General features: G+C 41.2%; 1 protein-coding gene across 3 annotated transcripts in view; it reads right to left on the bottom strand.

The window, feature by feature from the left end:
• The window catches only part of ADAMTS17 (ADAM metallopeptidase with thrombospondin type 1 motif 17), a 407,285-nt gene that overhangs the window by 54,110 nt on the left and 327,422 nt on the right, over positions 1-25,753 (bottom strand). The gene's annotated exons all lie outside the window — the stretch shown is intronic.

Genomic DNA, 25,753 nt, shown 5'->3' with positions numbered 1-25,753 from the left:
GTTGTTTTCATCATATTTCTTGAGTTAAAATTTCAAGTAACCTTTGTTACTGTATGCCAGTGGCTCATTGTGTGGTACCTGCACCTCATTATTGGAAGCTTTTTTTGAAATGCAGAATCTCAGAACCCTCCCTAGATCCACTGAATCAGAAACTTTAGTGGTGGGCCAGGCATTCTGCAGATCAGTAAGACCCCAGGGGGTCCCGTGCATGTGCTCTGAGGATCATCCCCTGAGGTTCAAGCCTGTCTAGCTCTTGGAGAATGGCTGGCCCTGAGGTCACCCTCTGTCCTCCCTGACAACTCACTGGGCAGATGCAGCTGAAAGTTTTCCCTTCCTGCTCTCAAGACTTAGTGTCAAGCTCACTCCAAGTGGCCAGGGAGTGTTGGCTCCCCAGTAAACGGATTAGGAGTCATGAAAGGGAAACATGCCCAAGCCATGCTTGGTGTGGGCCAGAGCACATTCATTAACTCTGCAGTGCTAATTTCTGTTCTCAGGGCCATAAGGAATTCCTCGTGGAAATTATATACTTATATTTCACCAGGCTCCTTCCTTCAGCAGTATTTAAATCCAAACACAGGTTAGCAGGCAGAGGTGCTGGCAGGAGCGAGCATTTCACATCCATCCACATCAAGCAGAAACTCATCACTCACTCCCACCACCCACCTCTCCAGCCCACTTTGCACTGAGCCATGGAGGGGGACAGATCTGGAAGCTTCCAGTCATGCACCAAGTCATAGTCCAACCTTGGGGTCTGAAAGATGCTGAAACCCCTTCCATAACTGCTTCTCCTTCCCAAGTCCTACCCTTGTCCTACTGATAGAATTATCTGAAGTCTACAAATTCAGAGCTCGGAGACATTCATAAAGTTAGAAATGAACCACTCAACGTAGTTCTGCTGTTTTAATTTATCCTAAAATACATGTAAATTATGTAAACTTGTTCTGACAAGAAGGGGAATGTTAGCATATACTAGGACCTTCCCTCAAATCTTCATTACCTGCAAAATACCACTGTAGGTTATTTAAATGGTATAGTTACACACTGTACTGTGTCTGTGTGTGTGCACGTGTGTGTGGTGTCTTCAAAATGGTGGACAACATGTAAATGCTGGCCTCCAACAACTGGCTGATGTTTACCACTAATAGAGTTTTGTAGCTGAGCAGTGGTGATGGTTTTGGCTAGCGTTCACCAAGGGCTTACTAGGGACGGAGGAACTTATAGGCATTACTTCACCTAATTGTCTCTAGACTTCTATGAGAGAGGTTCTAATTTCCCAGTTTATAGATGCTGAGATCAGGTAACCTGCCCTCGAATTTGCCTGTATCTAGTGGTGGCTCTGGTATCTGAACCCGTGCCTGCCTTGACCACGTCCATGACCTCAATAACCCCCACGTAAGGCCATCCGGGATAATATGGAGAGAGCTTGTCATTCTTTTTCCGATTAGCTACTGAGCCTTATAAGTTGAGTGCCTTGGTTCTTCCACATAATAAGGATATAATGCTCTTTTGTTCCTACCTTTAAAACAAATCTATTTAAATAAAGGCCACAGTAAGGCATGATGGGTGAAGGAAAGATTTAAGAGGTTTCTGCAGGAACTGATGCTAGTAGAACAGAATGAGAAGGGCTACTGGGAAGGTTCAAGGTTGAGTCAAAGTCAGAGTCAGGTCAAGGTCAAGTCAAGGTTAAGTGGGTCAGGACACCTCATGGATAAATCCACAATGACTGTTCTGCGGGAAGGTGAAGGATTTAACCGCAGGGTCCCAAACCAGCCTCTGACTTCCACTCTTCTGTCATTGGAGCATCTGCCCCCCACCTGCACTAGTGTGTAAACACTCACGGTCCTAGAATAAAACCTTGTTTTCAACACAACGCTGCTGACCATGAAGGTGAACAATTCTGGACGACTGAGGTGCTTTCCCTCCACCAGTGCTAAACAATCCATTCATCCGTTCAAATGACTCACCGGCCCTCCTAAACCCTGGGTGCTGTTGGGCACAAGGGAGAGAGGAGCACAGCCAAGTTTCCAGTGCTCACCTGACACATGGCAGGTGCTCTACAAATGTTTGTTGAATGAATGGGACATTGACAAGGTCCTTGCCCTTGTGAGAAGAAAGAGAAGGGGAACAATAAACAAAGGGCTAACACAGGTATACCACCTGTTCATGGCACCCAGGCTAGGTGAGGTCATTGTTCAGCCCCAGTGGGCACACTGGAGGTGTCACAGCTATGGGTTTGAACCCTCAATGCGCAGGTTTAGCTTCTTACCCAGAAAGACCATGAACCTGGGCCACAGACGGCCTCTTACCTGTCCAGTGCCTTTAACTTGTGCCACTACTCCCTCCAGTCTGAGGGTCCCTCCCAGTCTCTCTGAGCCCAATATCACCTGACTGGGGACCAACAGGGAACCATCAGGCATACACAGGACAGCACACCTACAAGCACCTCACCTGCACCCCAACACTGTACACACACAGAGTCTTCCTGGGAAGCCACCTTCACATCTGAACCCCTCATCTTAGATAGCAAAATTCCTGAATTTTAGTTTCTTATCTAGCAAGGGTCCAGATAACCATAAGAACAAGTCAGAAAATTAAGCAGCTATAGCATTTAGCATAACTACTCTAGTGTTTAATTTTAAAATCATACGTTTTGTAGTGTAGTCTAAAGTCAGGAAGGTTGATTCCTCCAGCTCCATTCTTCTTTCTCAAGACTGCTTTGGTTATTCGAGGTCTTTTGTGTTTCCATACAAATTGTGAAATTATTTGTTCTAGTTCTATGAAAAATACCATTGGTAGTCAGATAGGGATTGCACTGAATCTACAGATTGCTTTGGGTAGTATACTCATTTTTACTATATTGATTCTTCCAATTCAAGAGCCATGGTACATTAATCTATCTGTGTCATCTTTGATTTCTTTCATCAGTGTTTTATAGTTTTCTGTATACAGGTCTTTTGTTTCCTTAGGTAAATTCATTCCTAAGTATTTTACTCTTTTCTTTGCAATGGTGAATGGGATTGCTTCCTTAATTTCTCTTTCTGATTTTTCATTGTTAGTGTATAGGAATGCAAGGGATTTCTGTGTATTAATTTTATATCCTGTGACATTACTATATTTATTGATTCAGTTCAGTTCAGTTTAGTCGCTCAGCCTGTCTGACTCTTTGTGACCCCATGGACTGCAGCACGCCAGGCCTCCCTGTCTATCACCAACTCCCAGAGTTTACTCAAACTCATGTCCCTTGAATTGGTGATGCCATCCAACCATCTCATCCTCTGTCGTCCCCTCCTTCTCCCATCTTCAATCTTTCCCAGCATCAAGGTCTTTTCAAATGAGTCAGCTCTTTGCATTAGGTGGCCAAAATACTGGAGTTTTAGCTTCAACATCAGTCCTTCCAATGAACACTCAGGACTGATCTCCTTCAGGGTGGACTGGTTGGATTTCCTTGCAGTCCAAGGGACTCTCAAGAGTCTTCTCCAACACCACAGTTCAAAAGCATCAATTCTGGGGAGGAGCTAAGATGGCAGAGGAGTAGGACGGGGAGAACACTTTCTCCCCCACAAATTCATCAAAAGAACATTTAAACGCTGAGTAAATTCCACAAAACAACTTCTGCATGCCGGCAGAGGACATTTACCAGAAAAGCAACCCAAGTCTTTGAAAGGAGGTAGGAAAAAATATAAAAGACAAAAAAAGAGACAAAGAGGGAGGGACGGAGTTCCGTCCCGGGAAGGCAGTCTTAAAAAGAGAGAAGTTTCCAAACACCAGGAAACCTTCTCCCTGCTGAATCTGTGCCAAGCCTTGGAAGCACAGAGGGCAACATAACAGGGAGGAAAAATAAATAAACAATTAAAACCCGCAGATTACGAGCCCTACGGTAACTCCCCCAGCGGAGAAGCAGCGCAGACGCCTGCACACACCACTAGCAAGCGGGGGCTGGGCAGGGAGGCGCAGCACGGGCTGCATTGCTTAGAGTAAGGATCTGGCCTGAATACCCCAAGCGCTATCTGAGTGAAATAATTTGGGCTAGCAAACCGGACTGTGGGATATCTACTACGAGAAAAGCCAGCCCTAACCTAAGACACCGCCAGGCCCGTGCACGGAACAAAGGACTGAACAGAGATAGCCGGCTGCAGACCTTCCCCCTCCGGTGACAGGCAGCCAGAGCCGGAAGGGGGCAATCGCAGCCCCAGAGAGACATTATCTATAAAACTGTAAGCAGGCTTCTTTGCTAACTAAAACTTCTTGGGGGTCTGGACGGTCAACATCCGCCTGAGAAGGTGCGCCGGTTGTACACCTAGATAACGGAGCGGGGGGAGGCGATAAGTCGCAGCAATCGCGCTCGCCAAACACCTCATCACCTGAGCTGCTTGGACCTGGGAAGGGCACAAAACGCAGGCCCAACCGAGTCTGCACCTCTGAGGACTACCCGAGTGCCTGAACCTGAGCGGCTTGCACCTGGGAGGTGCATGCAGCCCAGGGCCAGCCTCGGATGGTTCCCAGCAGAGCAACCTAGAGCCTGAGCAGTGTGGGCAGGGAGGCTACATACCCCATGAGGGGGGGCAGACCCAGTGTGGCTGAGGCACTGCGAGCACGCGCCAGTGTTATTTGTTTGCAGAGTCCTTCCCTCCCCACAGCGCGACTGAACAAGTGAGCCTAAAAAAAAAAAAAGTGTCTTCCACCGTCCCCTTTGTGTCAGGGCAGAAACCAGACACTGAAGAGACCAGCAAACAGAAGAATCTATAACAGAGGGAACCACCTTGGAAGCTACAGGCAATAGATTAAAACCCTGTGGTTAGTACTGACTACATAGGAAGGGGCCTATAGATCTTGAGAAATATAAGTTGGACCAAGGAACTAGCCAAAAATGAACTGAACCCACAATACCCACAACAAAACTAGAGAAAGTCCTAGATATATTTTTACTATTTTTACGATCATTCTTTCTTTTTAAATTTTTTAAAGAATTTTAAGTCCTCTATTATTCCTTTAATTTTCACTTTTATAACCTACTATTACTTAGCAAAAAAAAAAAGACCCTATTTTTTTTAAAAGAAAACTTCATATATATATTTTTTATAATTTTTTTACTTTTTTTTTTCTTCTTTTCTTTAACATTGCATTTTTGAAATTCCAAACTCTACTCTAGATTTTTAATTTTAGCTTTTTGGTATTTGTTATCAATTTTGTACCTGTATATTTTTTTAATGATTTTTGTGACTTTTTTTTTTTCTCTCTTTCTTTCTCTTCTTTTATATAACATTGTATATCTGAAATCCCAAACTCTACTCTAGATTTTTAATTTATGCTTTTTGGTATTTGTTATCAATTTTGTACCTATACTTTCTTTATAATTTTTGCGACTTTGTTTGTTTTTGTTTTTTTCTCTCTCTCTTTTTCTTCTTCTTCTTTATTTTAACATTGTATTTTTGAAATTCCAAACTCTACTCTAGATTTTTAACTTTTGCTTTTTGGTATTTGTTATCAATTTTGTACCTATATTTTCTTTATAATTTTTGCGACTTTGTTTTTGTTTGTTTTTTTTTCTCTCTCTTTCTTTTCCTTCTTTTCTTTAACATTGTATTTTTGAAATTCCAAACTCTACTCTAGATTTTTAATTTCTGCTTTTATGTATTTGTTACCAATTTTGTACCTTTAAGAACCCAATCTTCAGTACTCATTTTTCACTAGGGAGCGAGATTACTGGCTTGACTGCTCTCTCTCCCTCTGGACTCTCCTTTTTCTCCACCAGGTCGCCTGTGTCTCCTCCCTAACCGCTCTCTACTCTACCCAACTCTGTGAATTTCTGTGTGTTCCAGACGGTGGAGAACACTTAGGGAACTGATTACTGGCTGGATCTGTCTCCCTCATTTTCATTCCCCCTTTTATCCTCCTGGCCACCTCTGTCTCCTTCCTCCTTCTTCTCTTCTCTGTATAACTCCGTGAACATCTCTGAGCAGTCCAGTTGTGGAGTGCACATAAGGAAGTGATTACTGGCTAGCCCACTCTCTCCTCTGTTGATTCCACCTCATCTCATTCGGGTCACCTCTAACTTCCTCCTCCCTCTTCTCCTCTCCATGTAATGCTGTGAACCTCTCTGGGTGACCCTCATGGTGGAGAAACTTTTCATCTTTAATGTAGATGTTTTATCAATGGTGCTGTATAGAAGGAGAAGTTTTGAAAAGACTGTAAAAATAGGACCGATAACTGGAAGCAGGATGCTTAAGTCCAAACCCTGACTCCAGGGAACTCCTGACTCCAGGGAACATTAATTGACAGGAGCTCATCAAACGCCTCCATACCTACACTGAAACCAAGCACCACACAAGGGCCAACAAGTTCCAGGGAAAGACATACCAAGCAAATTCTCCAGCAACAAAGGAGCACAGCCCTGAGGTTCAAAATACAAGCTGCCCAAAGTCACCCCAAAACCATAGACATCTCATAACTCATTACTGGACACTTCACTGCACTCCAGAGAGAAGAAATCCAGCTCCACCCACCAGAACACCAACACAAGCTTCCCTAACCAAGAAACCTTGACAAGCCACCTGTACAAACCCACACACAGCGAGGAAATGCCACAATAAAGAGAACTCCACAAACTGCCAGAATACAGAAAGTACACCCCAAACTCAGCAATTTAAACAAGATGAAGAGACAGAGGAATACCCAGCAGATAAAGGAACAGGATAAATGCCCACCAAACCAAACAAAAGAGGAAGAGATAGGGAATCTACCTGATAAAGAATTCCAAATAATGATAGTGAAATTGATCCAAAATCTTGAAATCAAAATGGAATCACAGATAAATAGCCTGGAGACAAGGATTGAGAAGATGCAAGAAAGGTTTAACAAGGACCTAGAAGAAATAAAAAAGAGTCAATATATAATGAATAATGCAATAAATGAAATTAAAAACACTCTGGAGGCAACAAATAGAATAACAGGCAGAAGATAGGATTAGTGAACTAGAAGATAGAATGGTAGAAATAAATGAATCAGAGAGGAAAAAAAGAAAAACGACTTAAAAGAAATGAGGACAAACTCTTAAACGCTACAACATTCGAATCATAGGGGTCCCAGAAGAAGAAGACAGAAAGAAAGACCATGAGAAAATACTTGAGGAGATAATAGTTGAAAACTTCCCTAAATGGGGAAGGAAATAATCACTCAAGTCCAATAAACCCAGAGAGTCCCAAACAGGATAAACCCAAGGTGAAACACCCCAAGACACATATTAATCAAGTTAACAAAGATCAAACACAAAGAACAAATATTAAAAGCAGCAAGGGAAAAACAACAAATAACACACAAGGGAATTCCCATAAGGATAACAGCTGATCTTTCAATAGAAACTCTTCAAGCCAGGAGGGAATGGCAAGACATACTTAAAGTGATGAAAGAAAATAACCTACAGCCCAGATTATTGTACCCAGCAAGGATCTCATTCAAATATGAAGGAGAAATCAAAAGCTTTACAGACAAGCAAAAGCTGAGAGAATTCAGCACCACCAAACCAGCTCTACAACAAATACGAAAGGATATTCTCTAGACAGGAAACACAAAAACTGTGTATAAATTTGAACCCAAAACAATAAAGTAAATGGCAACAGGATCATACTTTTCAGTAATTACCTTAAATGTAAATGGGTTGAATGCCCCAACCAAAAGACAAAGACTGGCTGAATGGATACAAAAACAAGACCCCTATATATGTTGTCTACAAGAGACCCACCTCAAAACAGGGGACACATACAGACTGAAAGTGAAGGGCTGGAAAAAGATTTTCCATGCAAATAGGGACCAAAAGAAAGCAGGAGTAGCAATACTCATATCAGATAAAATAGACTTTAAAACAAAGGCTGTGAAAAGAGACAAAGACGGTCACTACATAATGATCAAAGGATCAATCCAAGAAGAAGATATAACAATTATAAATATATATGCACCCAACATGGGAGCAATGCAATATGTAAGACAAATGCTAACAAGTATGAAAGGAGAAATTAACAATAACACAATAATAGTGGGAGACTTTAATACCCCACTCATACCTAGGGATAGATCAACTAAACAGAAAATTAACAAGGAAACACAAACTTTAAATGATACAATAGACCAGTTAGACCTAATTGATATCTATAGAACATTTCATCCCAAAAATGAATTCCACCTTTTTCTCAAGTGCACATGGAACCTTCTCCAGGATAGATCACATGCTGGGTCATAAATCTAGCCTTGGTAAATTCAAAAAAATAGAAACCATTCCAAGCATCTTCTCTGACCACAATGCAGTAAGATTAGATCTCAATTACAGAAGAAAAACTATTAAAAATTCCAACATATGGAGGCTGGACAACACGCTGCTGAATAACCAACAAATCACAGAAGAAATCAAAAAATAAATCAAAATTTGCATAGAAATGAATGAAAATCAAAACACAATAACCCAAAACCTGTGGGACACTGTAAAAGCAGTCCTAAGGGGAAAGTTCATAGCAATACAGGCATACCTCAAGAAACAAGAAAAAAGTCAAATAAATAACCTAACTCTACACCTAAAGCAACTAGAAAAGGAGAAATGAAGAACCCCAGGGTTAGTAGAAGGAAAGAAATCTAAAAATTAGGGCAGAAATAAATGCAAAAGAAACAAAAGAGACCATAGCAAAAATCAACAAAGCCAAAAGCTGGTTATTTGAAAGGATAAATAAAATTGACAAACTATTAGCCAGACTCATCAAGAAACAAAAGGAGAAAAATCAAATCAATAAAATTAGAAATGAAAATGGAGAAATCACAACAGAAAACACAGAAATACAAAGGATCATAAGAGACTACTATTCACAATTATATGCCAATAAAATGGACAACGTGGAAGAAATGGACAAATTCTTAGAAAAGTACAACTTTCCAAAACTGGACCAGGAGAGATAGAAAATCTTAACAGACCCATCACAAGCATGGAAATTGAAACTGTAATAAAAAAAATCTTCCAGCAAACAAAAGCCCAGGTCCAGACGGCTTCACAGCTGAATTCTACCAAAAATTTAGAGAAGAGCTAACACCTATCCTACTCAAACTCTTCCAGAAAATTGCAGAGGAAGGTAAACTTCCAAACTCATTCTATGAGGCCACCACCACCCTAATACCAAAACCAAACAAAGATCCCACAAAAAAAGAAAACTACAGGCCAATATTACTGATGAACATAGATGCAAAAATCCTTAACAAAATTCTAGCAATCAGAATCCAACAACACATTAAAAAGATCATACACCATGACCAAGTGGGCTTGATCCCAGGGATGCAAGGATTCTTCAATATCCGCAAATCAATCAATGTAATACACCACATTAACAAATTGAAAAACAAAAACCATATGATTATCTCAATAGATGCAGAGAAAGCCTTTGACAAAATTCAACATCCATTTATGATAAAAACTCTCCAGAAAGCAGGAATAGAAGGAACATACCTCAACATAATAAAAGCTATATATGACAAACCCACAGCACACATTATCCTCAGTGGGGAAAAATTGAAAGCATTTCCTCTAAAGTCAGGAACAAGACAAGGGTGCCCACTTTCACCATTACTATTCAACATAGTTTTGGAAGTTTTGGCCACAGCAATCAGAGCAGAAAAAGAAATAAAAGGAATCCAAATTGGAAAAGAAGAAGTAAAATTCTCACTGTTTGCAGATGACATGATCCTCTACTTAGAAAACCCTAAAGACTCCACCAGAAAATTACTAGAACTAATCAATGATTATAGTAAAGTTGCAGGATATAAAATCAACACACAGAAATCCTTTGCATTCCTATACACTAATAATGAGAAAGCAGAAAGAGAAATTAAGGAAACAATTCCATTCACCATTGCAATGGAAAGAATAAAATACTTAGGAATATATCTACCTAGAGAAACTAAAGACCTATATATAGAAAACTATAAAACACTGGTGAAAGAAATCAAAGAGGACACTAATAGATGGAGAAATATACCATGTTCATGGATTGGAAGAATCAGTATAGTGAAAATGAGTATACTACCCAAAGCAATTTATAGATTCAATGCAATCCCTATCAAGCTACCAATGGTATTCTTCACAGAGCTAGAACAAATAATTTCACAATTTGTATGGAAATACAAAAAACCTCGAATAGCCAAAGCGATCTTGAGAAAGAAGAATGGAACTGGAGGAATCAACCTACCTGACTTCAGGCTCTACTACAAAGCCACAGTTATCAAGACAGTATGGTACTGGCACAAAGACAGAAATATAGATCAATGGAACAAAATAGAAAGCCCAGAGATAAATCCACATGCATATGGACACCTTATCTTTGACAAAGGAGGCAAGAATATATAATGGATTAAAGACAATCTCTTTTACAAATGGTGCTGGGAAAACTGGTCAACCACTTGTAAAAGAATGAAACTAGAGCACTTTCTAACACCATACACAAAAATAAACTCAAAATGGATTAAAGATCTAAACGTAAGACTAGAAACTATAGAACTCCTAGAGGAGAACATAGGCAAAACACTCTCTGACATACATCACAGCAGGATCCTCTATGACCCACCTCCCAGAATATTGGAAATAAAAGCAAAAATAAACAAATGGGACCTAATTAAACTTAAAAACTTCTGCACAACAAAGGAAACTATTAGCAAGGTGAAAAGACAGCCTTCAGAATGGGAGAAAATAATAGCAAATGAAGCAACTGACAAACAACTAATCTCAAAAATATACAAGCAACTCCTACAGCTCAATTACAGAAAAATAAATGACCCAGTCAAAAAATGGGCCAAAGAACTAAACACACATTTCTCCAAAGAAGACATACAGATGGCTAACAAACACATGAAAAGATGCTCAACATCACTCATTATCAGAGAAATGCAAATCAAAACCACTATGAGGTACCATTTCACACCAGTCAGAATAGCTGCGATCCAAAAGTCTACAAATAATAAATGCTGGAGAGGGTGTGGAGAAAAGGGAACCCTCTTACACTGTTGGTGGGAATGCAAACTAGTACAGCCACTATGGAGAACAGTGTGGAGATTCCTTAAAAAACTGGAAATAGAACTGCCTTATGATCCAGCAATCCCACTGCTGGGCATACACACTGAGGAAACCAGAAGGGAAAGAGACACGTGTACCCCAATGTTCATCGCAGCACTGTTTATAATAGCCAGGACATGGAAGCAACCTAGATGTCCATCAGCAGATGAATGGATAAGAAAGCTATGGTACATATATACAATGGAGTATTACTCAGCCATTAAAAAGAATACATTTGAATCAGTTCTAATGAGGTGGATGAAACTGGAGCCTATTATACAGAGTGAATTAAGCCAGAAAGAAAAACACCAATACAGTATACTAACGCATATATATGGAATTTAGAAAGATGGTAACAATAGCCCTGTATACGAGACAGCAAAAGAGACACTGATGTATAGATCAGTCTTATGGACTCTGTGGCAGAGGGAGAGGGTGGGGAGATTTGGGAGAATGACATTGAAAGATATATAATATCATGTATGAAACGAGTCGCCAGTCCAGGTTCGATGCACGATACTGGATGCTTGGGGCTGGTGCACTGGTACGACCCAGAGGGATGGTATGGGGAGGGAGGAGGGAGGAGGGTTCAGGATGGGGAACACATGTATACCTGTGGCGGATTCATTTCAATATTTGGCAAAACCAATACAATATTGTAAAGTTTAAAAATAAAATAAAAAAAAAATGTTTTTCTCTGACTCTATTAACTAGAAAAAAAACAAAAGACAAAAGCATCAATTCTTCCATGGTCATTATAAATAATGCTAATTTATTGATTAGCATAGTAATAAATAATGCTAATTTATTTATTGATTAATGTATTGATTGATTATGATAGTAATTTTCTGGTGGCAGCTTTTTCACTCTCCCCTTTCACTTTCATCAAGAGGCTCTTTAGTTCCCCTTCACTTTCTGCCATAAGGGTGGCATCATCTGCATATCTGAGGTTATTGACATTTCTCACAACAATCTTGACTGCAGTTTGTGCTTCATCCAGCCTGGTATTTCACATGATGTACTCTATATATAAGTTAAATAAACAGGGTGGCAATATACAGCATCAATGTACTCCTTTCCCAATTTGGAACCAGTTCATTGTTCCATGTCCAGTTCTAACTGTTGCTTCTTGACCTGCATACAGATTTCTCAGGAGGCAGGTAAGGTAGTCTGGTATTCCCATCTCTTTCAGAATTTTCCACAGTTTGTTATGATCCACACAGTCAAAGGCTTTGGCGTAGTCAATAAAGTAGAAGTAGATGTTTTTCTGCAACTCTCTTGCTTTTTCTATGATCCAATGGATGTTGGCAATTCGATCTCTGGTTCAAAATCAAAAATCAAAAAAAAAAAATCAAAATCTGCATTTTCTAAATCCAGCTTGAACATCTGGAAGTTCTCGGTTCATGTACTGTTGAGGCCTCACTTGGAGAATTTTGAGCATTACTTTGCTAGCATGTGAAATGAGTGCAACTGTACAGTAGTTTGAACATTTTTTGGCATTGCCTTTCTTTGGGATTGGAATGAAAACTGACCTTTTCCAGTCCTGTGGCCACTGCTGAGTTTTCTAAATTTGCTGGCACACTGAATGCAGCACTTTAACAGCATCATCTTTCAGGGTCTGAAATAGTTCAACTGGAATGGAATACTACTCAGCTGTAAAAGGAATGCATTTAAGTCAGTTCTAATGAGGTGGATGAAACTGGAGCCTATTATACAGAGTGAAGTAAGTCAGAAACAGAAAGACAAATAGGGCATATTAACACATATACATGGAATTTAGAAAGACAGTTACAATGACCCTTCATGCAGGGCAGCAAATGAGACACAGATGTAAAGAACAGGCTTTTGGACTCAGTGGAAGAAGGTGAGGGTGGGATGATTTGAGAGACTAGCTTTGAAATATGTACATTACTGGACTTCCCTGGTGGCTCAGATGGTAAAGTGTCTGCCTACAGTGTGGGAGACCTGGGTTCAATCCCTGGGTCAGGAAGATCTCCAGGAGAAAGAAATGGCAACCCACTCTAGTATTCTTGCCTGGAAAATCCCATTGATGGAGGAGCCTGGTAGGCTACAGTCCATGGGGTTGCAAAGAGTCGGACATGACGGAGCGACTTCACTTTCTTTCTTTCTTTTATGTACATTACCACATGTAAAATAGATGGTCAGTGCAAGTTTGATGCATTAAGCAGGGTACCAAAAGTCGGTGCTCTGGGACAACCCACAGGGACAGGGTAGGGAGGGAGGTGGCAGTGGGGGGGACACATGTATATCCGTGGTTGATTCATGTTGGGGGGACACATGTATATCCGTGGTTGATTCATGCTGATATATGGCAAAAACCATCACAATACTGTAAATAATTATCTTCCAATTAAAATAAGTAAACTGCTTTTTTAAAAAAGGTTAAAAAAAATAAAACCATGAGTTTCACTTCCAGACAAGGGAACCACCATGGCTCCCCTACAAAACCCCTCTGAACCCAAGGTCACTACAACACCATCTGCTGATCTCTCCCATTCCACTTTAAAATACCTGTGGCGGATTCATTTCGATATTTGGCTAAACTAATACAATATTGTAAAGTTTAAAAATAAAATAAAATTTAAAAAAAAAATAAAATATCTACTTACAGGTGCCCTAGTCAAAAAGGGTTCTTTTTCATGCCACGGTAGAAGCAAGTTGTACTACTTTTAAAATGAAAATGACATAGCAGAAAGTATGAAAGATTTAAAGTAGGAAAACCTTGGTTTGAGTCCTACCTGCTATGGGTATGACCCTGAGTAAGTTACTCAACAACCAAGTGTCTTGAAATCTTCATCTGTAAGATGGGGTGACAGCCCCAACTTCCCAGCCACTCCCCACCATCTCTCCTTGCTACTGACAGGCAGGGACAGACTGGCTCACTCCTACCCTACCCTGGATTTCTGCCACCTCCATAATTTACATCTTAGCAAGAAGAACACAGGTCCTCAGTTTTAAGATTCTCTGTTTCTACAATAAATTTGTTTTCAAATATTCTTTTGAGAGAAAAAAACCATTTCTCTGGGATTTATAGGAACAAACTGAATTTGCAGTAGGAAAGCAAAAGGACAGTGAATAGGGCTCAACCAGCAGCTGATGAGATCACAGCCTGGCAGCATTTCTTCTCAGCCATCACACCTGATCAGGTTACACTCCATTACTGGCGTTTGTGTTGGTACGATTTGGGGGTTAAAATAACCAGGAGAAGCTTGGGTTTGGTAACAGGTTGTACCACACCCAGGGACTCACAGTTTGGAAAAAAAACTCTCATGCTTTGAGAATCACATGGCTGCTGATGTTGAAAGTTCACATCCAAGAGCAACATTCCCGACAGGCTGCCTTTCTCACCAGGACACAGGAATTTTCCAGTACAGTAGCCCTCCTGCTAATAGACTTGCCGGCACTCATCCTAGCTGGACAGAGTCCACTGGATGGTCTTTCCTAGTCTTGGTTTGATCATGATGTCAGCATGTCTCTATGTGTTTGGGGTGGAGGACACGTCTGCTGCTTTTGCCTGCCTAGTGTCGCCTTCCTTTTTCTGATAAGAATACCTCAGTTTTCCTTTGGGTGTCTACATCATGCCACTGGAGGGCATGTGAGCCAAGCCACGCCCATCTGATCTTCTCCAGGAAGCTGGACTCTCAGTGGAGCAGCTCCACTGCAGTTGCCTCTGAGACTCCCTCTCCAAAATTCTTTTCACCATTGCTTCAATTTGGGGAGCTGTTCCACATCCTATTTATATATGCTTGTCTTTTTGGTATAGTTTTAGATTCAATTCTTGTTGCCTGGTATCAAAAACCTTGATGTTCTTGAGTCCAACACTTTACCTTCCCAAAGACAACGTCCAGTGAGATTAGAAGGTGGTGGCCTCATTCATTTTGGGAGGCTGGTGGAGCAGGAGTTCCTTTTGCAGCCACGTCCTGAGTGAAGCAGGTAGTCCTACCCCACTTGGTTATCTTCAATGGGAGGAAGAGGTCGATGGAGTGTACTTTTGAGGTGCAGGCACAGGGCACCCTGAGCAGTTCACCTTGTTAGGTAAGGGGTACCTTGAGTCTCCTGCTGGAGCACCCGGCTCTAGAAGCTCTAGGAAGGGTGGTTTTCAAGATCAAAGTTCTCCTGGGGAAACAGCACAATTCTCATATTGATTCACAGAGCACGGTGTCACATCAAAAGTGTGTCAGTGAGGGACTGTATAGTCCTAAGTCCCATGTGTCTCTATGTAACCAGCACTTCTCTTTCTGGACAACCACAGAGAACTACGTCCCTCTAAACTTTCCATGGGCCCTGCAGTGGCAAGAACAGACATTCTACCTTATTCTTTTTACTTTTTAGCTACATATCATCAATATCCTTTTAAGAGAAAGTGGAGCATAATTTCAGTGGGCTTCCCACTGGTGGCTCAGTGGTAAAGAATCCACCCACCAATGCAGGAGATGTGAGTCTCTGGGTCAGGAAAATCACCTGGAGAAGGAAATGGCAACCCACTCCAGTATTCTTGCCTGGAGAATCCCATGTATAGAGGAACCTGGTGGGTTACAGTCCACAGGGTCACAAAAGAGTTGGACATGACTTAACAACTCAACTCCCCAGTGGCTCAGTCAGTAAAGAGTCTGCCTGCAATGCAGAAGACCCGGGTTTGATGCCTGGGTCAGGAAGATCCCCTGGAGAAGGGAATGGCAATCCACTCTGGTATTCTTGCCTGGAAAATTCCATGGACAGAGGAGCCTGCTGGGCTACAGTCCATGGGATTGCAAAGAGTTGGACATGACTGAGTGACTAACACCTAACAACTCAACAACAACATAATTGCTTTACAGTGTTGTGTTAGTTTCCACTGTACAACAAACGGAATCAACTGTATGTGTACATATATTCCCTCCCTCTTGAGCCTTCTTCCCACGCACCCCATTTCACCCCTCTACATCATCACAGCACACAGAGCTGAGCTCCCTGTGCTATCCAGCAGCTTCCCACTAGCTATCTATTTTATACATGGTAGTGCATACATGTCAATGCTACTTTCTCAATTTGCCCCATCCTCCCCTCCCTCTGCTGTATCCACATGTCCACTTTCCATGTTTGCATCTCTATTCCTGCCTGGCAAACAGGTTCATCAGTACCATTTGCCCAGATTCCATATATATGCATTAATATACAATATTTGTTTTTCTCTATCTGACTTCATGTTGTATGACAGACTCTAGGTTCATCCACAACACTACAAATGACCCATTTTCGTTCCTTTTATTGTGGCTGAGTAATATTCCATTTGCACCTTATTCTTGATCTTAGGGGTAAAGCATTCAGTCTTTCATCATAAAGTATGATGTGAGCTATGGGGTTTTGTAGATGCAGAACATTTTATAGATATCTGTATGTATTTGTAGATATAGAATATTTTGTAGATACCAGGCTTCAGTTCAGTTCAGTCGCTCAGTCGTGTCTGACTCTTTGCGACCCCATGAATCGCAGCACGCCAGGCCTCCCTGTCCATCACCAACTCCCAGAGTTTACTCAAACTCATGTCCATCGAGTCGGTGATGCCATCCAGCCACCTCATCCTCTGTTGTCCCCTTCTCCTCCTGCCCCCAATGCCTCCCAGAATCAGGGTCTTTTCCAATGAGTCAACTCTTCGCATGAGGTGGCCAAAGTACTGGAGTTTCAGCTTTAGCATCAGTCCTTCCAATGAACACCCAGCACTGATCTCCTTTAGGATGGACTGGTTGGATCTCCTTGCAGTTCAAGGGACTCTCAAGAGTCTTCTCCAATACCACAGTTCAAAACCATCAATTCTTCAGTGCTCAGCTTTCTTCGCAGTCCAACTCTCACATCCATACATGACCACTGGAAAAACCATAGCCTTGACTAGACGAACCTTTGTTGGCAAAGTAATATCTCTGCTTTTTAATATGCTATCTAAGTTAGTCATAACTTTCCTTCCAAGGAGTAAGCGTCTTTTAATTTCATGGCTGCAAGATACCAGGCTTAGGAAGTTCTTTTTCAATCTAGTTTGCTCAGTGTTTTTTTTTTTTTAAAAACAGTCATGTATTTTGTCAAAGTCTGTTTTCACATCTACAGAAATGATTGTTTAAAAAACATTTTATTGATAAAGTATATTACATTAAGTGATTTTCAGATGATATACCAACCTTGTATTCCTGGGATAAGTCCTATTGGTTATGGTGTATACCATCCTTTTAATATGTTGCTGGATTCAGTTTGCTTGTATTTTTTTTGCATTAATATTCATGAGAAATATTGGTTTGTAGTATTCTTTTTTCCTTGTGATGTCTTTGTGTGGTTTCAGTATCCGGGTTTTACTACCCTCATAGAATGCACTGGATTGGAATGTGTCCCCTACTAATTCATCTTTTGGGAAGAGTTTGTGAAGGGTTGGTGTTAACTCTGCTTTAAATATTTGGTAAAATTCATAAGTGAAGGCTTCCAGTCCTGGACTTTTCTTTGTAGAAAGTGTTTTGATTAGTAGTTTAATCTCTTTGTTTATTATAGGTCTATTCTTTCTATTCTTTATTCAGTTTGGGAAGCTTGCATCTTTCTAGCAGTTTGTCCATTTCACGTTCAATATCTAATTTACTGACGTACAGCTTACTGGCATACAATTGTTCATGGCATTCCTTTACAGACCTATTTTATTTCTGCAAGGCCTGCCTTGAGGCATGAGGGATTTTAGATCCCTGACCAGGGATCAAACCCATGTTCCCTGCAGTGGGAGCATGGGGTCCTAATCACTGGACTGTCTGGGATTCCTCTTCTTTTTAAATATAGTGTTTACTGCTATACATTTCTCCCTAAAGTTTGCTTCAGTTGCCTTCCCTAAATTTTGGCATGGTGTGATTTCCTTTACATTCATCTGAAAGTATTTTCTAAATTTTCTATGATTTCCATTTCAGTTCAGTTCAGTTCAGTTCAGTCGCTCAGTCATGTCTGACTCTTTGCGACCCCATGAATCGCAGCACGCCAGGCCTCCCTGTCCATCACCAGCTCCTGGAATTCACTGAGACTCATGTCCATCGAGTCAGTGAGGCCATCCAGCCATCTCATCCTCTGTTGTCTCCTTCTCCTCCTGCCCCCAATCCCTCCCAGCATCAGAGTCTTTTCCAATGAGTCAACTCTTCGCATGAGGTGGCCAAAGTACTGGAGTTTCAGCTTTAGCATCATTCCTTCCAAAGAAATCCCAGGGCTGATCTCCTTCAGAATAGACTGGTTGGATCTCCTTGCAGTCCAAGGGACTCTCAAGAGTCTTCTCCATCCTGAACCCTCCTCCCTCCTCCCTCCCCATACCATCCCCCTGGGTCGTCCACACATGTATACCTGTGGTGGATTCATTTTGATATTTGGCAAAACTAATACAATTATGTAAAGTTTAAAATTAAAATAAAATTTAAAAAAATAATAATAAAAAGAAAAGAAAAAAAAAAAGAGTCTTCTCCAACACCACAGGTCAAAAGCATCAATTCTTCGGCACTCAGCCTTCTTTACAGTCCAACTCTCACATCCATACATGACCACTGGAAAAACCATAGCCTTGACTAGATGGACCTTTGTTGGCAAAGTAATGTCTCTGCTTTTGAATATGCTATCTAGGTTGGACATAACTTTCCTTCCAAGGAGTAAGCATCTTTTAATTTCATGGCTGCAGTCACCATCTGCAGTGATTTTGGAGCCCCCAAAGAATAAAGTCTGACACTGTTTCCACTGTTTCCCCGTCTATTTCCCATGAAGTGATGGGACCAGATGCCATGATCTTCGTTTTCTGAATGATGAGCTTTAAGCCAACTTTTCCACTCTCCTCTTTCACTTTCATCAAGAGACTTTTGAGTTCCTCTTCACTTTCTGCCATAAGGGTGGTGTCATCTGCATATCTGAGGTTATAGATATTTCTCCCAGCAATCTTGATTCCAGCTTGTTTTTCTTCCAGTCCAGTGTTTCTCATGATGTACTCTGCATATAAGTTAAAGAAGCAAGGTGACAACATACAGCCTTGATGTACTCTGTTTCCTATTTGGAACCAGTCTGTTATTCCATGTCCAGTTCTAACTGTTGCTTCCTGACCTGCATACAGATTTCTCAAGAAGCAGGTCAGGTGGTCTGGTATTCCCATCTCTTTCAGAATTTTCCACAGTTTATTGTGATCCATACAGTCAAAGGCTTTGGCATAGTCAATAAAGCAGAAATAGATGTTTTTCTGGAACTCTCTTGCTTTTTCCATGATCCAGCGGATGTTGGCAATTTGATCTCTGGTTCCTCTGCCTTTTCTAAAACCAGCTTGAACATCAGGAAGTTCACGGTTCACATATTGCTGAAGCCTGGCTTGGAGAATTTTGAGCATTACTTTACTAGCGTGTGAGATGAGTGCAATTGTGCGGTAGTTTGAGCATTCTTTGGCACTGCCTTTCTTTGGGACTGGAATGAAACTTGACCTTTTCCAGTCCTGTGGCCACTGCTGAGTTTTCCAAATTTGCTGGCATAATGAGTGCAGCACTTTCACAGCATCATCTTTCAGGATTTGAAATAGCAATTCCCTTTCACTCACTGGTTATTTAGAAAGTGTTTTGTTTAATTTCTATGCATTTATGACTTTCCAAAATTTCTTTCTGTTGTTGAATTCTAATTGTATTTTTCCCCGTAATTGTGACATAAAAATAAGATGCAGATATTGAGTACTTAATAACTCAGGAAAGAGAAGGCCCTCCTAACAGACCCTGGGACCACATGGGAAGCATTAATCAACAGAATTTGGTTACCTGTGAAACTGGTATCTGGGAAGTCTCTTGTCTCTGATGATCAAAGGGAGGGATATTCAAATGGTCAAAGAGTTTAAGTATGGAGGAAAGGAAGAAAACAGAAGCTTTAAGACAAGACTCTGGAATCCTTTCTTCTCCAATGTTTCCTACTTTAGACAAGTAAAAGCTTCAAAACAATACTATTTAATTTAAATACAAGTGAGGTTCTAGATACTTTGGCCACCTGATGCGAAGAGCTGACTCATTTGAAAAGACCCTGATGCTGGGAAAGACTGAGGGCAGGAGGATCAGGCGACAACAGAGGATGAGATGGTTGGATGGCATCACTGACTCGATGAACATGGGTTTGGGTGGGCTTCAGGAGTTGGTGATGGACAGGCAGGCCTGGCGTGCTGCGGTTCATGGAGTTGCAAAGAGTCAGACGTGACTGAACGACTGAACTGAACTGAACTGAGGTTCTAGAATTTGGGTAGTGTCAGAAAGACGTTTTGGAATTCTTTGAACTAAACTTTTCCTCACCGTTCACATACTACTGAATAGGCATATAATGGATCACTGATGCTATTCTCCATTTTCCCCCTCAGGCACTTTTCCTTTATTTCACAGGGACTGTGGGGCACCCCTCATTCCAAGCCTCTAACCACGTGTTCAAGTGTCTGGAGAGTGGCTGAGCCTGAAAGTCCGGAGCAGCACTCCAGCGATTCTGAGGTTCTTACTGCTGCCTGCAGGCCCGCCCTCCCTATCTGAGAGCTCTCCCAAGTAGCCGGCTCCTGTTCGGCCACATGGCAGGGCCACAGGCAGCCTCCTCCACTCTCCTACATTCAAGGCACAGTGAACAGAGGAGTGACGATTAGACTTACCTATTTTATTTTAGAGGAAAGCAGAAAAAAAAAAAAAAGCTTTAAGTTTTAGACAAGCTAGAAATGGATTAAACAATGGTATCTTTTCAGATATTGGCAGTACCTTAGGGCCACATGTTACAGGCTTCATTCTTGAATCAGGATCACATACACACACAAACCATGCTTTCATAAAAACATGAGGAATTACATTCAGTTTTAACCTAAAATGAGGCAAACTGGATAAAATAATTGAGCAAAGAGGACAAATTTAAAATCCAAATACATTTCCTTGCAGACAACTATTCAATTCAATTCTGTTGCCAGTAAGATATTGAATATTCTTTCTTGAATCACCCTAATTCAATGTACAGTACAGTATGTACTGCCTGGGAAGAAATTCAAATCATAAATACTATAGGGAAATATCCAATAGCTCAGAATGGCCTTTTCAAGTAGCCAATAAGCTCTAAAAGACTGCAAAAATATTAAATCCGGTCATACATGGGCTATGTGTTCCAGACTGAGCACATCTTGTTGTCATAGCCCCCCTCCTTGCTCCAGGACTACCTGGAACTGGGTCTTAAGGAGTTGGCACACAGGGCCACTTGGGCTGCTCGCTGAATGCCAGATGACGGCGGGGCCTCTTCCCTGCAGACTGTGGTCAGCGAGGTGAGGGCTGCTGGCCACAGTCACAACAGCTGAGCTGATCTGCGATTTCTGCCTCTCCTGCCAATGTCAGGTCCAGGTTTGCTGATGTGTTTGTGCTGCTGTGCAAGATACTGGAGAGAGGCTGTCTGCCCTGCATGCCAGATTCCAGACTCCACATGGTTATGGCAGGGTTTGGGAGAAGGATCCACAGAGCGAGGGGCAGGATTAGAATAAAGAGGTGTTAATGGTGTGAGTTGGGAAGGTAAAGGAAACTGTCGGGAACTCAGTGGAAAAAAAAAAAAAAGACTGAAGAAAATTAAAGGGGGATCAGGGGAAAAAAAAAAAAAAAACCACGGGAAAAAGACAACCATCTCTGTTGTTTTAAAGGCCAAAGAGTAACAATAATACAGAAAGACTCTTTCATCTTGCCAGATTCAACAGCACACTACATTTTGGCTTTTTAAATAACGTTTATACCATTGGGTTCTGGGTTCTTCTTCCAACCACAGGCTCTGACTTCCAATCGTGCTCACTCCCAACCCCCTGAAGCACCTGTTTTTCCCAGACCGCACACTTCTCCAAACCCCACCCCCTGACCTAAGTTCAGTTTTCATTTACGATTATATCTCTCTCTGTCTGGTACTCATTTTCTAAGATGCTCACTTCTCTTCACTTACTAGCCTAAATCCATATTACTCTATACTTTTAAGAAAGATGCATGACAGCTAGATCATGCCAGGTAATAATTCAAGTTTTACTGTCTAAATGTTTGTGTGTGTGTATATATAAAATATCTGTACATAATACATATACACTTATATATGTAATTGTGCATTTGTGTGTATGTATATAAATAAGTAAAAGTAGCATTTGCAAGAGTTTTAAAATCTATCAGATCACACATTTCTTTAGCCAAACAATAAATACTCTGTGATGAGTCATGATACTTCACTTTCAAGTGTCCACTTTAAGAATCAGTATGAAGTCAGATGGTTCAAAATAAGCAAATAAGAAACCAACAAATACAAGCAGACTAGGATAGGCATCCGGGAATTTCTTTTCTAGGCTCGGAGGCAAATTCCAGGTGCTGTCTTCTCTTTTATCAATTTTATTTCCTACTCCGTTTTGGCAAATTCAATTCATTCTTCCAGTCTGATGCATATGACTTCACAGAGTTGGCGAGGGAATGAAAGGGGGTGGGGCCAAAAGGACAGTGGTGGGAAGGAGAAGCCGAATGTTTATCAAGTTTGTTGTTGCTGTTGCTTGGCTGACAGTAAAGACTTTGCCTGTCTTTCACCTCTGTATACATTGGTACCAAGAGCAAAGTCAAGTGAATTTATTCAATAAACACATATTGAATAAATGAAATCACTGACCCTACACTGCGTGCTGAGGGTCATGCTGGATGGTTATAAAGAGAGTACTGGCTTCCCTGGTGGCTCAGTGGTAAAAGAACCAATGCAGGAAACACAGGAGACGTGGGTTTGATCCCTGGCTTGGGAAGATCCCCTGAGAAGGAAATGGCAACTCACTCCAGTATTCTTGCCTGGGAAAATCCCATGGACAGAAGAGCCTGGTGGGCTGCAAGGCCATAGGATCGCAGAGAGCTGGACACTGACTGAAGCTCGTGAACACACATACTGAATAACTGGGCAATGAAAAGTAACTCAGTATAACACGGTGCCCTCCCTTGTATGACAAGAGAATACATTCCCTAAGGCGGTGTCTTCAGAGCTAGGGCTCATGCTGAGGCTGTGATCCCATCATCTCAGTGGGCAAAACAAGGGTAGGCAATAACTTAAGGCAAACTATCATTCATGGGCCAAGGCTGGCCTGCAGATTGTACAGCCCAGGAACTAACAATGGTTCTTACGTTTAACAGGGTTATAAAACAAAACAAAAAACAGACAGCAGAAATCATACACAGCCTACAAAACAAAAATATTTACTCTCTAGCCTTTCACAGAAAAAGTTTTATGACCCTGTTCTAAAGAGACACTAAGATTGGACAAGGAAATGGCAACCCACTCCAGTACTCTTGCCTGGAAAATCCCATGGATGGAGGAGCCTGGTAGGCTATAGTTCATGGGGTCGCAAAGAGTAGGACACGACTGAGCGACCTCACTTTCTTTTCTTTCCTTCTGAAGTTGCTGTTGTTTAGTTATTGTGTCCAACTCTCTGTGAACCCATGGACTGTAGCACACCAGGCTCCTCTGTCCTCCACTATCTCTTGGAGTTTACTCAAATTCATGTCCATTGAGTCAGTGTTCAAACTGGTTTTAGAAAAAGCAGAGGAACCAGAGATCAAATTGCCAACATCTGCTGGATCATCAAAAAAGCAAGAGAGTTCCAGAAAAACATCTATTTTTGCTTTGTTGACTACGCCAAAGCCTTTGACTGTGTGGATCACAATACACTGGGGAAAATTCTGAAAGAGATGGGAATACCAGGCCACCTGACCTGCCTCTTGAGATATTTGTATGCAGGTCAGGAAGCAACAGTTAGAACTGGACATGGACTGGACACGACTGAGTGACTGAACTGAACTGAGTCGGTGATGCTACCTAACCATCTCATCCTCCACTGTATCCTTCTCTGTTTGCCTTCAATCTTTCCCAGCAACAGAGTGTGAGATTACTTTTAATTTAAAGTGTGTTCGACTTGAATTGTGTTTAAACACAGCAAGACTGCAGGCCTAAGCTCTGTGGGCTCTTGTCTGCTAATACCAACATATATGTTATCTTGGAGTCAATTTCTATTAATTGCCTTCTCTCATGAGTATGGATCACATTTTTCTGTTTCTTTGTAAGTCTAATAATTTTGGATTGTATCTTGTTATGTTAATTATAGCAGTGCTATCCAATACAAAAAAAAAATGAGCCACACACATAATTTTAATTTTCTATTATCCACATTAAAAAAGTAAAGAAACATGTGACTTTAATATATTGCATTTTGATCCAATGTCTTCAAAATACAACAGGCTTCCCTGATGGTTCAGTAGGTAAAGAATCTTCCCCAAATGCAGGAGACACAGGAGACATGGGTTTGATCTTTGAGTAGGGAAGATACCCCGGAGCCGAGGGCATGGCAACTTACTCCAGTATTCTGCCTGGAAAATCCCATGGACAGAGAAGCCTGGTGGGCTACAGTCCATGGGGTCGCAAAGAGTTGGACAGGACTGAGCGACTGCATACATACACACTCAAAATATAAATATTTTAACATGTAATAAATATTAAAAATTAATATTATATAATCTCTTTCCAGACTAATTCTTTGAAGTCAGGTGTGTATTTTGGATTTATAACACATCTTGATTTGGACTAGCTAGTGGCTACCATGTCAGTCAATCAGCATGCATGTATGCATGCATGCTCAGTAGCATCTGACTCTTTGTGACCCCGTGGACTGTAGCCCACCAGTCTCTTCTGTCCATGGGACTTTCCTGGTAAGAATACTGGAGTGGGCGGCCATTTCCTCCCACAGGGGATCTTCCTAACTCAGGAATCAAACTTTCTTTGCAGGCAGGTTCTTTACTGCTGAGCCACCAGGGAAGGAAGCACTGATCAGCATAGGCCTAGAATATCATTCTAGGAGAATACTCAGGGTTTGTCCAATATAAGCTCTTCCATCATTATGGGAAACAGAATCCCTGACTGATAGTTTTTAAACTTTACCCCTTGGTATTTCACAGAGGTGCTCTGGGCCAACTGAGATGAGGGGAAGGCTAAGGGCACTGAACCACTCTTCCCAATTATATGTGCATCTCAAGTCAATCAGACCAACTCTGATTTCATGTTTCATATATTTCATTTCTGTGCATAATTTAAAAAGATTTTGATACTAAAATAATATGAAAACATAAATGACTGTAGAATATAATTCTTGACTGGGTCCATAGGATCGTTCTTGCTCAATTATGCCCTTGAACCTATGCTAAGGTCTCTTCTAGAGTCACTTACTCTCCTTTCTAATCATATCACAAGAGCCAGCTGTCTCTACTTTCAGCAAAAGAAGCTGTGGCCTCTCTGATACCTACGTCTTTACAGTGGCAAGTTCTTCTTTCTTTAGCCCCACATGTGTGTGACTGATTGATAAATCGATCAATCGACGGATAGGTTTGAAAGATGGCTGTTCACATCCAAATTCTTAAGACTTCTAGAAGTGAGCTGTTTCTCATGCCCTTCACCATTCGGGTAGAAAATTTCATTCTTAATTTTCCAAGGACCACATAAAATCACATCTCACCTTGCTTTCCCTTCTGGCTTCCCTCTCTCATTCACACACATTTTATCAGTTTGACAAAGAAAAGAGGGTCAGAAACAAAACAAAATGCTTTGTGATACTTTTCACCAGGTGAGTGGTACAAACTGAGCTTAAGAAACCCAAAAAACTGC

Source organism: Bos javanicus, chromosome 21, assembly GCF_032452875.1.
Source record: "Bos javanicus breed banteng chromosome 21, ARS-OSU_banteng_1.0, whole genome shotgun sequence".
Lineage (NCBI taxonomy): Eukaryota > Metazoa > Chordata > Mammalia > Artiodactyla > Bovidae > Bos > Bos javanicus.
Note: the sequence above shows the minus strand (reverse complement) of the source record. Positions and strands in the feature narration are given on the sequence as shown.